Raw genomic sequence first — 16,447 nt, 5'->3', positions numbered from 1 at the left:
TGTTTTCTCCTCCAGATTGTTCATCCAGCCTGTCCTATCCAGACAGGCCTGCAGAGACAACAACATGCACAAAAACAAGACAGAGCAAAACTAAGTAACAATGCACACCAAAACAGCAACAACATCAAGCCACTGACAAAGAACAAATCAAAATATACCAAGAAAGAAAAGCTTGTGTTTTCCAGTCTAGCCTGTTGGGGCACCATGCCCTGTCTCCAATGTCTACCCTCATCATTCCCTGGGGATCTCGCTACTCCCCTCCCCGGCTGTTCCGCTGCACCACCAACCCTAGTGCCCCACCTCAGTGTGGCAGGGTCAGATCAGGTGCAACCCCCACACTGTGTCACCAGTGCTGTCCCCCGCAGGGCCATGGGTCAGCGAGGGGCATCATGCCTCACCGTGGGGCTGGCCATGTGGTTCTCTCCGTGGACTGGCCGCTCCACTTGGGGTCATCGTCCTCAAGGCCTGGTGGGCCAGGATGCGCTCCAGTCTCCCTCCTCCCCACCCCCCCACCCCCCACCGTCATCTGCTCCTGTGTGCTCTGGTCAGATATATCCTTCTCCAGAAGCTGCAGATTCAGTGCCATCTTTTGAAATAAATTCTTCTCAGAGGAGGGGCAGGCATCCACTTAGTATTTGGGGCTGGGACCAGCCCCCCAGACCTCTTGTTGGAGGATCTGAAGCACAGTTTTACTTGTGCAAGATATCAGTGATGTCATTCTGTTGTTTGAGCATTCTCTTGGAGCCTCTTTCATTGGAATGGGCACAGATATGGATCTCTTCCAGTCACTTGGCCAGGTAGCTGTCTTCCAAATTTCCTGGCATAAATGAGTGAGTGCTTTGAGTGTTTCTTCGGCTTTCTGAAACATCCCTAGCTAATCCATCAGTGCAGCCTGGATTTCTTCCTTCAGTACCATTTGTTCTTGCTCATATGCTAACTCATGAAATAGTGGACTGTGGACCAACAAACTGACAGGCACGTGTATCTGTCATATATGTCAATATCTTTATGCATATATGTATATACATATAACAGTTTGCCAGAAAGTCCATATGGATAGTTTACACATAAATATATAAGCTTCACTACTTTCACTTCTCTAGAGAACCCAACCTAATATAATTATCCTATATATTTCTCCGATGTACTCAGTCTAGTCTGTTACTCCCAGTGTCTCTATTCAGCATCTTATATTCATTCATCTTACTGTAGTAACAGTTTCCCCACCCTCACCTATCTCTCTGACTCCAGCTTACTCACGCCTTTCATATTAAGTCATCTTTACCCTACTATTTTTTAAAAATTATATCTTCTATACAATAATGTACAATCGGTTTCAGTAAAATTCACTGGAATCAAACTTTTGGTTTTGAAATTTATGGCCTTCCTAAATCAACTCCGAAGCCTATGATTAAAAGATGAGCTTTCGGGGAGGGAGGGGAAAAATGAGGACCTAATGTAGGGGGTTTAAATGGAGAGAAAATGTTTTGAGAAACGATGTACAAATGCGCTTTACACAATTGATGTGTGTATGGATTGGGATAACAGTTGTATGAGCCCCTAATAAAATGTTAAAAATAAAAAAATAAAAATAAAAAAGATGAGGTTTCATTCTGATCTACTGAAGCTCATGCATTAATTCGAGGAATGGTTCCCCAGGGGCCTTGGTTCCCATCGTTTGTTTTCCTGGTCCCTCCACAACCAGGTCCTTCTATTCAATTTTCCCTACGCATTTCACTGGTGCTTGTTCAATGGATGGATGAAATATCATTTTTAATTAAATTCGGTTTAATTTTCAATCCACACATTTTTCTCCTTTCTTTGAGCTACTAAGAGCTTTATTTTAATTTTTTCTCATTGCATTTGACATATTTCCCTTACATTTCAGTAAAAAAAAAATCAACTTTTCCCTCATTCTAGAATATAATCTGTTTGTGTTGAGCTATTGTGTTTCACTCATCTTTGTATTCATAGAGCATTAAGTTTTACACATAGTAGACCCTCAAAAATAATTCTTTTTATTTTAATTTTTTTCAATTTAATTTATTTTAATAAAGCATTTTATTGGGGGCTTTTACAGCTCTTATAGCAATCAATGTGTCAATTGTATGAAGCACATTTATGCATATGTTGCCATCAACATTTCCAAAACATTTTCTTTCTATTTAAGTACTTGGTATCAGCTCCTCTTTTTTTCCCCTCCCTCCCCCATGCTTCCATTCTCGTGAACCCTTGTAATTTGTAAATTATTTTTATTTTCATATTTTACACTGTTCGCTATCTCGCTTCACATTTCTGTTGTTCAGGGGTGCTCAAACTTTCTAAACAGGGGGCCAGTTCACTGTCCCTCAGACCCATTGGAGGGCCTGATTATAGTTTTAAAAAATTTTTTGAACAAATTCCTATGTACACTGCACATATTTTATTTTGAAGTAAAAAACAAAACAGGGCAAAAACACCCGGTGGTCCTCAGCGGGCCGCATGTGGCCCTCAGGCCATAGTTTGAGGACGCCTGCTGTTGTTCATCCCCCTGGGGGGTTGTGCATTGATAATTGCAATTGATTGCCTCTTTCTCTCCTTTCTCCCCCCACCTTCCCCATATCCTCATGGCATGGCTACTCCCAGTATTGGTCCTGAGGGGTTTCTCTGGCATGGGCATAAGAATGCCAAGGCACACACAAATGCTTGGGAAATACCAGATTACAAGAAGGAAGCAAAACAAACAAACAAAAGAAGAAAAAGGAAGACTTGGGAGAGAGAGTCAAATAAGGACAGGCTTCTCTGAGAGAAGAAGCAATGACTACTTTTGTCAAGGTCAAAAGCTATAGGACTTTTCTCTGTGTTCTCCTGCTTTCTCCAACTGAAATCAGATAGGGACCAAGTGCTAAGAAACCGAAAATCCAAGCAGATGCCTTTCAATGAAAATATGAAATGGTTGTCAAGAGAATGAAGCCCTGGGTAAAAGTCTTCAGGAGTTTTGACCCCGACTGGAATTCTACAAACTGAAAATCCCTCTGGAACAAGATATGCCAAGTGAACTCTTTCTGCTCAAGCATGAGAAAATCAGAACGATGTTAAGTTTTGCTCAGCAATAACTCAGGGTTAGTGAATAGAGTGTCAAAATGCATCTAGGTTTCATTTGCATAAATTTATTTAACCCTTCTTCTAAAAGTGTATATATTTTATTTTTTATTTTTTTATTTTTTTTCTCTTATATTTTATTTTTATATCTACACCAATCCCCAGTTCAAGAGAAGTACTGTCTTCAGGAGATTTAGGAAGAAAATGAATAAACTGATCACACAGTTCTCTATTAACCTCACCTGTGGGAAACCAATGGGCGCCCTGCTGGCAAAGTGGTTAAAGCACCTGGTGGCAACCTTAAAAGTCAGTGGTTAAGAACCCACCAGCAGCTCAGCAGGAAAAAGATGTAGTAATTGGCTTCCATAAAGATTTACAGTCTTAGAAACCCTATGGGGCAGTTTTACTCAAAGGCAATGAGTTTGACCTGAGTAAGCCCTGGTGGGGTAGTGACTCGTGTGAGGCTGCGGTCCACAGGGGCAGCAGTTGTAAACCACCAGCAGCAGCTGCGAGGGAGACTGATCAGGCTTTCTACTCCTGGACACAGTTACAATCTTAGAAATCCACAGGGGCGTCACTCTAAATCAGCGCTGACTCGATGGCAGTGAGATGAGGTATTAATCCCACGGTCATTGAGTCAATTCCAACACATAGCAGCCCGAGATGGGGTTTCTGAGATGATACATTTTCATAAGAACAGACAGTTCATCTTTCTCTTACTGGAGCAGCTGCTGGGTTTGAACCACCAACCTGCTGGATCACAGACCAATGCATAACATACAAAGGTGTCCTGGTGACATTTGTCCTGGTGACATTGGGCTGCTAACTGCCCGCCTGCCGTTCAAGCCCACCAGGCATTCCCATGAAAAAAGATAAGACTATCTACTCCCATAAAAGATGTTCAGCCTCAGAAACCCTTTTATCAGTCAGAATCCATTCAAGGGCTGTTGAGGTTGGGACTGGGGGGAATGGTGGGTGTTTCTCGCTTATGGGAAAGCCAGGTAAGTGATGGTTCAGTGGTCGAATTCTTGTCTTCCTTGTGAGCAACCCAGGTTTGATTCCTGGCCAATGAACCTCAAGTGCAGATACTACCCTATGATGCTGAATAGATTGTAGCAAGGCTTCCAGACTAAGGCAAACTAGGAAAGCAGCACTGCTACTCAGTGTCCACAAATCAGCCAAGGCGGGACAGTGCTGGACAGGGCAGTCTTTGTTTCATTTCACAGGACTAAATGTGTCCATGAGTCAGGAGCAAATTTGACAGCAATAATATGGAAACCAAGATGTTCATACTGACCAGAAACCATAATGATTTTCCTAATAACCTTCAAATGCCCAGAAGAAAATAACTCCTGGAATGCTGACACAGCAAACCTAAACCTTTCCAAGAACAGCACATATCACAGAAAATTTGAAATCTAGCAAGGGCTAGGTTAAAGTAACCTTTTCCTCTATGAAAGGGGATAAGAGAAGGACTTCTACAGCCCTGTGAGGGGAAAAAAAAGAGAGAGAGAGAGTAGATGTATCCTAGACGCTAAGATTATAGCAACCCATCTAGTTGTATGCTTACAGCAGAGATCCATAACCATGTTGCAAATTGTGTTGTAATCATATATATGCGTATTTACAGTGAACCCTCGCTTATCGTGGTTAATCGGTTCTAGACCCTACTGTGATAAATGAAATATTACATATTACATATTTCACATACAGTATTATTATACATAGTTCTTACAAATACTATAATCAATGGCGTGCAACCTCCACGATTTTCTTGCCATCTTTGATCATATCGAAAAGTTTTACCTTTTCCTGGATGGTGAGCATCTTCCTCTGGCGCTTATTTTTATTGTCAGAAGGCTTAGAAGAAGCAGCTCGTTTAAGAGCCATCATAGGGCTTAGATAAAATTTCTTTAAAATTGCAAACAATTACAGTACACTGTACAAAAGCAAAAATGCATCTGATACGTAGCTCCAATACGTAGCGATGCAGACAGAAGCGTGTACAGTATGAGCCAATCAGTGGCAGTAATGACAGAGCATGCGCTGTTACGCAAAAACCGCTATAGAGTGAAGCCGTGGAAGTCAAAGCGCGAAGTGGCGAGGGTTCACTGTATGTGTGTAGGAGACCTGGTGGCTTAGTGGTTACACATTGGACTGCGGTCCACATAGGCCACAGTTCCAAACCACCACCCACTCCTCGGGAGACACTCTGGGCTTTTTACCCTGTGAACAGTTACAGCCCTGGAAACCCAGGGGAAGAGGGTGGAATTGTGCGCTATGAGTTAGCATCAACTTGATGGCAAGTTTTTTGGTTTGGGGTTTATGTGGGGTGGGGGTGGGGGGAGTGTATTATGTCTGAGCCTTAATTCCATAGATTTTTTATTCAATTTCCCTTAGATGGGCTTAGTCACCAATAATTTTGAAACCCTGGAATTTATTCTAAACTTGCAGCTGGAATTGCAAGCCTAATTGACTATAGTATAGAATTGAACAGGTTTCTCTCATTGACTGTACAAGTGTCTACATCCTCTTATTATTTTACATGTATTGCACCCAAAGTTGTCCACTTTACTGAAAACAAGCTTGTCAGCTGGAGGATGAGAACTGCTTGACTCAGAAGATACAGTTGATCCATGACTCCACCACAACTGCCAACGAAGGTAGAGCATGTTCTTTGAGTACAATCACATCATCAATCTATCCATGCATCCACCCCCTGCTCCTTACTTAAAGCCCTCAAAATCTACTTATACAAAGTGGAACCCTAGCGCTACCTATGATGGTGAGAATGATGTGAGTGATCATAAGGCATTCATGCTGGCTCTCCAGTCCATCGCTAAGATCAAAGCTCCCCGTGCTTGTACAGTGACGGCTCGGGAATACTAATGGTTGTAGCCCGGCAAACACTAATAAAATTTACAGGAAATAGAATCAACTGATATTGAAGACCACCTTTTGGTAAGGTTATTGCAAAAGTGGGAATGTTTGAACTGGTCAGGGGGTTAGATTTGGGTCTTGACTACAGATCCCAAAGGAAGCTTTAAGGCCTAGAAAACTGACTCGGGGACTGAAAACACATCTTTAGAGCCAGGCTTGCTGAAGGCCTTGGCCCACATCAAGGTTGTTTTTAAAGGAACATGAGCTTGTTGGAATAGGAAAGTTATATAGAAAGACCATGAACTTCAATCCCACCATGTGTTGTGAAGAATGTTGCTTGTCATCTGAGCAAAATTATGAATACCCAATTTGTGGAGGGCTATGGGGACTAGTGGGAGCCCGAAACCAATCTCCAGAGTAGCCTGTCAAACTGAGCCGCTGGCAGATCCGCTCTAGCCATGGGCAAGTCTCAAACAGGCAGAGACTTTTGTAATCTTGATCATCCTTGATCGAGCTTGCTACTTGGCTAGTTGACCACCCTATAGAGGCATCCTGAATTCGTTCTGGGTGCAAGTCTCTCTTACTGGTTCCATGCCAGAAATTTCTTCCCTAGCTTTTTGAATGTGGATGGGGGTCTTTTTGTTCTTACTCATTCTTTGTTTTTTTGTCTGTATACTATTATGTTTTTATCCTTATACCTCAGTATGATTTTATTTTTTTAATGTTTTCTGTTGGACCTCCCTGCTGTGAAGCACAGTAGGAGTGGATGCATAATAAGTGATACAAGGGCATATAGGGAATACAAGGATGGGGGCAGGAGCAGATAACTGGGAGAGGGAGGATTTCATAAGTAACTCATAAAGACAGAAAAGGACAGGGAGCCCAAGAACGGACTGTGATTGCATAACTCGTCTTAATGGCAATTTAACCGCGGGGGTGGGGTGGGGTGGAGAGGATGCTCTACAATTGATGTGGGGGTGATCGTACATTTCTTCGTGATATGATTGAGTGATTGAACTACTGAATTATATAATATATAAATTACTTGCCAAAAAACTGTTGCAGGGGTGGGGATGGGGATAAGAATGTTGCTTGTACCTGCTTCATAGCTGCACTCTCCCACCAATCCAGAGGGGGATAGAAAATGGCTCAGTTGCCACAGAGGAACCATACCACCTTAAGTGGACAAGTTACCCTATCATCTATACTAATCGGGAACCTGATCCATGCTACCAAATGGGTGAGCCTTGAAAACATGATCTAGAGTGAAATAAGCCAATCCCCACTTTCATAAAATCTGTAATTCTTATAATTTCATTTACATGGCACAACTTGAATAGGCAAGCACATAGAAACTAAAGTTTACTAGTGATTCTCAGAAGTGGGTGGGCAGGAGGGGACTCACTGCTTCATGAACACTGGGTTCTGTGAAATGAGGGGAAAGTCTAGAAATTAATCATCGTCATGGTTCAACATAAACATTACTCAGGTAAGTGAATTATGCATGTATATAATGTGGACATTAACACCAATTCGTTACTTATCTACCTTCCTTAATTAAGAAAACAAATGCTTCTGGTTGGAGGATGCTCAAAGCAGTCAGGAAAGCATGCGCACACCACTCCTGTTCTTTTCTTTACTAAAACCACACTCCTTCTCCTCATCCCATTGTGTCCAGCTAAGGAGCCGGAGATACAACGTTGGAGAGAAGGCACAATGTTCATTGTGATTTTGAAGTAAACATCTATGAATGTGAATTTACTCACATTTTTAATTTGGAACAAAAACCTCAGACAAATTGTTGCACATTAGACACCGTCTTTTTAAAAAAATCATTTTATTAGGGGCTCATACACTCATTTGTACATCATTGCCCCCATCATTCTCAAAATATTTGCTCTCCACCTAAGCCCGTGGCATCAGCTCATTTTTACCCCTCTCTCCCCCCTTCCCCCTCCCTCATGAACCCTTGATAGTTTATAAATTATTTTGTCATATCTTGCCCTGTCCAACGTCTCCCTTCACCCACTTTTCTGTCGTCCGTCCCCCAGGGAGGAGGTTATATGTAGATCCTTGTAATCGGTTCCCCCTTTCCAACCTACTCTCCCTCTACCCTCCCAGCCTCGCCACTCTCACCACGGGTCCGGAAGGGATCATCTGTCCTGGATTCCCTGTGTTTCCAGTTCCTATCTGTACCAGTTACATCCTCTAGTCTAGCCAGATTTGTACGGTAAAATTGGGATCATGATAGTGGGGGTGGGGGGGGCGGCGGCGGGGAAGCATTTAGGAACTAGAGGAAACTTGTATGTTTCATCGTTGCTACATCGCACCCTGATTGGTTTGTCTCCTCCCTGAGACCCTTCGGTTTGGGGATGAGACACCTTCTTTCAACCTGCCTTATCCGTTTCTTCTCTCTCATCCAAGGTCTTAGCATCCTTAGAGACTTTCAAGGTCAGGTCCTTCCCATCATTCTTGGCCACTCCATTGATGGCAGAGCTGATGTTTTGCTGCCTGTAGTTAAAGATTCACGTCTCCATTCTGTAGTCACCTGCCAAAGGACATGGCGTTCTTTATAAAATGAACATATGCTTCCTAAGAAATGTCTGCTTCCCAAGACCAGAGGAGAAAAGTGACTGCACAGGTAATTCCCGCCTCAGTCTTCATACCACATCATGCCCATACTAAGACAACTCAGAAAAGTAATACTGCCTTTTGATCCATTAAAAAAAAAAAAAGCAGTGAAGGGGGAATACAGGTGGATTAAGCCTCTGGTGGATCCCCTCTAACCATAGACCAGGGATATGAATAGTCTTGCTATCATGCAAAATGCTTTGGAAAGTAGATTCAGGGAGACATGGTTAGGTTACAATTGAACTCCTTCTCCTTTGATTTCCCTTTTTACCCATTTTTAAGTTGTAGTTTTTAATCGTTTCTGCTTTCCTTTTGATTGAGGTCTTTCTGTTTTACTTTGTATTGTTGTTAGTTACTTTTTGTTTTTTTAATTTTCCTGTGTATGAAATTCAGGATAGGTAAATCTATAGTGACAGTAACTGGATTAATGGATTTGGGGGAGTATGGCAGGGAAGGCTGGGGGACACAAGAAGCCACAACCATTAATATAAGAATGAAGAAAAAAATCTAAAGCTGATTGTGGTGATAATGGTACAACTCTCGTAACATGATCGGGTTACTGTATTGTAGAATTGGTGAATCCTACACCAATAAAACGGTTAAAAAAGAAAAGTGATACTCATTTTAACACATTTTTTCCATTAACCACACATGTGAGGGGATTTTGTGTGTCATGCAAAGACCTGTGCCAGGCCTTTGGGAGTATGTTAAGAAGCCCGGCTCCAGATCCCCGTGTTCAAGAAGCCTATGATTCAAATGAAGAAGCAGCACATTCACGGCCATGAAAAGTTAACAATACAGACAGTCCCAGGTTATGAACAGATGCAATCCATTCTTAACTGTGTCTTTAAGCATGCAAGCCAAATTTGTAGGCAAATCAGAATCAGCACAGACCATTCTTAGTTACTCTTACTTTAGCCCAAGATAATGCTTGAAGCATTTGGAATTATTTTAAAGCTACAATTGTTGCAGCAAGCAAAGGGAATTATGATGAAGGTGGGTTTTTTTTATTTTATTGGGGGCTCATACAACTCATCACAATCCATACATCAATTGAATCAGGCATGTTTGTACATATGTTACTTTCTGTTGAGCCCTTGGTACCAGCTCCTTTTTTTTTCTCCCCTCCTCCCCCTCCACCCTCATAACCTCCCAATAGATTGTACATTGTTATTATTTTCATCTCTCATACCAACCCTCTGTCTCCCTCTCCCCATGTTTTCTGTTGTTCTTCCCCCTGTGTATGGGGTGTGTGGTTATGTGTCAATCATTGCAATTGGTTTCCCCTTTCTCCCTTCTTTTCCCTCTCTTCCCCCTACCCTTCCAGCATCACCATTCCCACTACTGGATTCTGTGTGTTGTGAGCTCACATCCCTTCCTATACCTGCTAAATCCTAATCATTCTTCAGCTCCATCCAAGTGGCCCATCTGCAGGTATGTTTTCACACTAAACTCATTCTCACCACCCCCAGATTACACTGGAACATTGGTTCTCAAAGGGGAACAATTTTGTCCATTCAGCATACATTTGGCCATGCCTGTAGACATTTTGTTTGTCATAATGGGGAGTGTTACTAGAAGATAGTAGGTAGATGCTAGGGATGTTGCTAAATACCTTACAGTGCACAGGAAATATCCTACAGACTTCCCACAAAGATTTATGTCACACATAATGTGAGTAACTAGGAAGTTGCATTAGATCAGACCAGCACCCAGTTCTTCTTCATTATTAAATCACAGCAATCCAAATGCCAGAAACCAAACCCACAGCCATCTAGTCAATTCAGACACTTATTGACCCTATAGGGCAGAGTATAACTGATCTGTAGGGGCCCCAAGATTATACATCTTAATGGGAGCAGACCTCATCGTTCTTCCTTAGAGAGACTGGTGGGTTTGAACTGCCAACCTTGTGGCTAGTAGCCTTAACCCACTGAGCTGCTAGGGTCTCCCAGTGATGATAAATGAGGAGGAAGAGATCTGGAAGGTGGGAAAAGAGATAGGAGAAGGAAATATTAATTGGGGCAATTGTAATAATTCAATAAGTTTACACTAAATGCTGAAAGTAGAAATGGTCAGAGTGAAAGGAAGGAAATAAATATTTTAAGCAAAAACCTTAAGGATTAAGTATGGGAAATTAATGAAAAGAAAGTGTCATGACACTTTAATTAATTAACATTTGAGCATTGGGACAGATAGCAGAAGCCGTTTCATGTTTTATATTATGTTACTTATGGTCCTTTAAATATAAAAATTATTAGTGATCTTAAAATTCAAAACATAAAACAGGTCATTAAATTAATAACAAAAAATTAAGAGTGGCAGAAGGAGAGCAAGGAATGATAGATCATTTTTTACCAGAAACCGAAGACTAAGATAAAAGTGGCAATTTAATATGAGACATAAATCTGAGCTCCCTAAAAGCCAAGGTGCAAAGCAAAGCCTAGTGTGTTTGGTCTCCATCCTTGGCAAGTTTTCAACCACATTTCATGTTATTCTATTGCGAATTTATTTTTGTTATTAATAATCTTAAATGGTGGGGTTTCCGTGTATGTGTGTGTATTTTGTTTGTCTGTTGTTTAACCAAGAAAGGCAGATTTTCCTGGAACTTAATTTTAGGGGGGGAGGGAACTGTGTTTAAATGATTCTTAAGAAACATTAGAAAAAAAAGAAGGAGGAAAGAAAGAAACATTAAGGAATGGACCATATTTTATGTTGCTGGGTAGACACTACAAATATGCTTCTACCCAATCCTCTGAGAACCACACCATGGACTAAGCACCATGATGACCTTGGACGCTGACCTTGCAGGTTGCATGGCATAACCGAGGGCTACACCAGAAGGATTTAACATAGAGGCCCTGCTGAATTAATTGAGCCCTGCCTCAAAGCTCCCTGCACCCTTGGACTAAGGAGTAGGGTATTCTGATGGGTGAGGAAGCAGAGTGGTCACCGCAAGGGATAGATAGGGAAGTGGCAGTCATAGACCTTGTGGGGAACCCCTAGCTTGGTGGGTGTTCGATGGAAAAGGACCATTTAGTACCTCGGAGCCCCTCTTGCATTGATATAATAGGTCATGATCTGTTGGGCAGGGATCTGCACTTGGAAGAATTGTTCCAGAAAGTTTCTCCATGGCACCAACCCCCGTGCTTAGGGTAAGCAGAGCTCACTCAAATGGGAGATGGAAGTGTGCAGGGCAACTGTCCTCACATAGATAGATACCTCAGAATGACAGTGTCCAGACTGCTGTGTCATGGGGAAAGTGGACTTCATCAGTGCAATTGCTTTATACCCCAGGGGGATGATTGACAGTGTTGCACTTTCTTTTGTTTCTATGTGTTTTTGAGTTCTGCCTGTTTGTTTGCTGGTTGCTTTGTTGGTGTAGTTGATCTTATGGAGTTTTGATTTTGTCATAATAAGACCACCAAAGTAAACCTGAGTCATGCCTATGTCATGCATAACTCAGAGATAAGCAGATGGATTCTGGGGCCCCCACTTAACTCTAGCTCCAATGCAAGAACAGTTAGTTCTGATAACTTGGCCCTGCTTGGTACTTACCTTCATGAAATGATCAGTGAAGATAAGGATGCTCCAGCAAAGTGTGGTGAAGAAAGCAGATGGTACCCAGCTATCAATCAGAATAGTGCCTGGGGTCTTAAAGGCTTGTATTCAAACAAGCAGCCATCTAAGTGAGGAGTCAACTAAGTCCACACAGAAGAAGCACACCAGCTGTGTGATCCAATGATGACAATAACAAAATCCAGTATCAGAACTTAAATTGTGAACAGCTAATTAGTATGAGGCTATGGAGGGCAGTGGTAGCCCCAAACCCATCTGCAGATTATCTAATCAGATGAAGCCTCTGGCAGGTTTCCTTTAGCCACAGACAAGGGTCTTATACAACTTTACTGTCAGATAGAAATCATTGTAAACTTGATTATGCTGCATTGAACTTGATACTTGGTCAGTTGACCTCCCTCTTGACCCAACCTGAATCTGTTCTAGGCTCAAGTATTTCTTTTTTTTTTTCAATGTCATGTGACATACTTTATTGTGAAACATGAAGGAAATTCCTTGAGGAGTTCATTCCAGTTTCTGGCTAAATTTAGAATAGTTGAGAGAACTTTCAAGTAGCTAGAGTACTGAATTGTCTGTGCCAACTGAAAAGCATTAAATAAGCAAACAAAAAGTTCGCAAGTCAATAAATACTTGGTGACTTCAAAAATATTTGCTAATTTCCCAAAGCAATGGAATGTTATACAGATGATTTCATGAACTTCAAATGGAATTCTACCGTGCAACACAGAGAGCAGGGTAAAATGTGGTTGCCACAGAGGTAGACTTGTTTTAAGAAAAAGAAAGAAAAAAATTCTCACTTTTGTGCATGGGACAGAAGCATATAGCCCCATACACCCAGTACCAGGGTCTCCTGGGCAGTGACAAGCCTTGGGCAGGCTCATTGGGTTTCTAAGCTCATGTATTTCTTGCTTATTCCATAGCAAAAATTCTTCCCTGGCTTTTAAAATATTGATGGTGGTCCTTTTGGCTTACTCACTCTTTGTCTTTTTATTTTTATCTCATTATTATTTTATCCATGCCACTTTATTTGGGTTTTATCTTTTATGCTTTCTGTTGGATTTCTCAGTCTGTGAAGCATGAAAGGAGTAGGTGCATAAAGATAATAACTGATGCAAAGGTTATAGGGGGTGTGGGAGGGGGGCTAGAGAGGGTGAGGGGATTTGGGAAGTAAATAATGAATGCAGGGGAGGAGCACTAGAAGTAATTGTGATTATATACCTCATTTTAAAATCAATTTAACCATGGAAGTATATGATATGTGAATACTCTATCAAGAAAAACATGCCAAAACAAGAAACCGAACTTGACCAATGATCACCATGGGTGAAGGTAAAAGAATTTTTGTGTAAGGGGTATTGAGTTCATGTCAATGGTAGTAGAATAATGTGGAAAAGATTATGAATAGTGGCGGTACAGCACAAAGAGTATAATCAATGGCACTGAATTATACAGGTAGAAATTGTAGAGTTGGAGAATGTTCTGTTGTGTATATTTTATAACTATCAGGGGAAAAAAATTACGCGGATAACAGTGACTACAAAGAAGAAGAAAGTGTTCTGGAATTGTATATAACAATTGTACAACTCTTCTTGATATGCCTGAATTATTGAATTTTATGACATGTGGATGAAGTGTTAATAAAACTGTTAAAAAGGAGTAAAAGAGAAAGAAAGAAACATTGAGGTACGATGAGAAATGTCTCGGTCATAACTTAATGAAGGTGTATAAATCTCCTTTCTGTTAGCTTTTCCTATTCTCATGATTCAAAGTCTCAAGAAGAGAGCAGTGGAGACAGTGTGTGTGTGTGTGTGTGTGTGTGTGTGTGTGTGTGTGTGTGTGTGTGTCTCGGAGATCCCATTTGGTTTGGTCAAGACATGAACCTTGGAGTCAGAAAACCTGAACTTCAACTCAATTACTACCTCTACTAATTTGCAGCTACTTCACCTTTAACAGAGACTTGTTGCTATTAAAAAAAAAAAACAAGGAAGTGAATAGGTAAACATATATGCTATTTTTAAGTCCCTGGAAAAATAAAAGGAGCCCTGATGGCCTAATGAAGTGGGCCTTAGGCTGCCAACTGCAACGTCAGCAGTTGGAAATCACCGGCTGCTCTGCTAGAAAAGGAGGAGTCTGTCTACTCCCCTAAACGTTTACACTCTCAAAAGTCCCCAAGAGCAGATCTGTCATGTCTTTCACTATTATCTTGGTTGGTGGCACTGAGTTTAGTGATTAAAGAAAAGATAGATATTAAATGATTATTTGTCTATTTCCCCTGATGCTCCATAGGCTTAGGACAGTCTTGGATTTGAAGGAAAAAAATTTAATTAGGTAGAATCATTATTAAGATGAATTTACCAATCAAGCTATGATCCAACGGAAAATATTTTAAATGTTCCTACAGCTGACCATGTGACAGAATCAAACCAACATTTTCAAAAGGTCACTGGCAATGTGGTCATCTGACTTTTATCACTGAGCAAAGCATTTGAGCATTGCAGTAAACCCTTTAAAATAGCTCAACATTATGTCTTACTATAGGTAAGTGTAGATTTAAGAAAAAACATTTCCCCTTAGAAAGTCTCTAAAATTAAAATATTCTAACTCTATAATCTGAACATCACTGACATTTAGTAAGAATTTAACTGCTAAATCACCCAACACCAAAGAAACCAAATCCACTGCCATTAACTCCATTCTCACTCAGAGAGACCCTCTATGACAGGGTCGAGCTGCCCTGTAGTAGTTTTCAGAGGCTGTAAATCTTTACAGAAGCAGAGGCCACTTGTTTCTGTTGTGTTTGAACTCCCAACTTTGTCCTTAACTGAATATTTCACAGTGGAATATTTTCACCAAAACAACCAACACAAAGGCTTCTCCTGAGTAGCATGGATCCGGTGAAGTAGTGGTTCCGTGTTGGGCTGCTAATCACAGGGTCAGCAGTTTGAAACCACCAGCAGGGACAGCATGAGGTTTTCTACTCCTGTGAAGAGTTACCGTCGACTTTCCAGGCCCCACCTACTGCCTCCTGGGTCCCCGCCTGTGTCCCCTCCTCTCCCTTGGCCACCTTCCTCTTCTGCTCCACCTCAGCTTGTGCTTCTGCCGCCGTCGGCGACCCGCAGCCTGGCGTAGTGATTAGTGACCATGAGCCAGCTAAGACCTGGATTTATTTTGTATCCCTAATCATTACGTGGAGGATTTGGAAAAGGCGTTTCTGCCCCATGGACTAATTGTGGACAGGACTGAACGAGACGTGAGGAAGGTGATGGGAGGCCATCACATCGCGGGCCTCTGCGTGCTCAAGGGGCCTATCAATTCTTTCCTGACCTGTTGGATGACAGCAACGCACTGAACAGAAATAGTGATCTATCCATTCCTATGACTGCAGATTTTATCAGACTGAAGAGCGACTGCAATGACCAGTCAACTGGGGACATCAAAGGAATGGGTGGAGATGACCACTCAACTTTCACCGGGAAGAAAGTCCTGACTGTTGAGGAGATCAGCGACACTGGCCAAACCCTGCATGCCCTGCTCCCCCTGATCAAGCGGCATAACCCAAAGATGGTCAAGATGGCGAGCTCGCTGGTGACAAGGACTCCTCGAAGCGTCGCCTGTAGACCAGACTTTGTTGGCTTTGACATTCCAGACAAGTTTGAGGTGGGATGTGCCCTGGACTACAGTGTATACTTCAGGGACTTGAATCAGGTCTGAGTCAGCAGCGAACCTGGAAGGGCCGCCGGGGTGGGCGCGGGAGCCCGCCCCGTCCACTCCCCCACCCCCCCTGCCGCAACCACCCCCAGGTCACCGTTTCCAGTCCCGCGACCACCTGCTTACTTCGTAGCCGCGCTGCATGTCCCTTCTCAGAGCGCGCTCGGCCTGACCCTGAGAGAACACTTTATTGCACTAGGAGCCAGCCATGGGCGCTCGTTTCTCTTTGGGGTTGGCTTATGGTGTGGCTTGGGAGAGTCTCCGAAACCAGGCCCCGAAGGGAAGAAAACAAAATTGTCCCCGTCGGAAACATTGAAGAGAGAAGATATATTAGTTTTCTAATTGGTAGTTCACTTTTTTAATTAAAAATGGCCCAGAAGTGATAGATTCATGATCCACAACCACAGACCACTGGGTGCTTGGGGGAGGTTAGAGGCAGCCAGGTTGCCTATGGGTGACAGACCCTGAGCCCCTTGGTTGTGGCCAGCTCCTTAGGGGCCCCAGGTGGCTTTTAGCAGTGTGTCAGTGGGAGTGACTGAGTTGTTCCACTTTCAGATTGGTTCTGGTG

General features: G+C 42.3%; 1 pseudogene; it reads left to right on the top strand.

Annotated features, from left to right (window-relative positions):
* The first annotated feature begins 7,425 nt into the window (after positions 1–7,425).
* LOC105979870 lies at positions 7,426–16,221 on the top strand (annotated as a pseudogene).
* The last annotated feature ends 226 nt before the right edge of the window (positions 16,222–16,447 follow it).

Source organism: Echinops telfairi, unplaced genomic scaffold (assembly GCF_000313985.2).
Source record: "Echinops telfairi isolate 266 unplaced genomic scaffold, ASM31398v2 ScPeMD7_6;HRSCAF=24_1, whole genome shotgun sequence".
NCBI lineage: Eukaryota > Metazoa > Chordata > Mammalia > Afrosoricida > Tenrecidae > Echinops > Echinops telfairi.
Note: the sequence above shows the minus strand (reverse complement) of the source record. Positions and strands in the feature narration are given on the sequence as shown.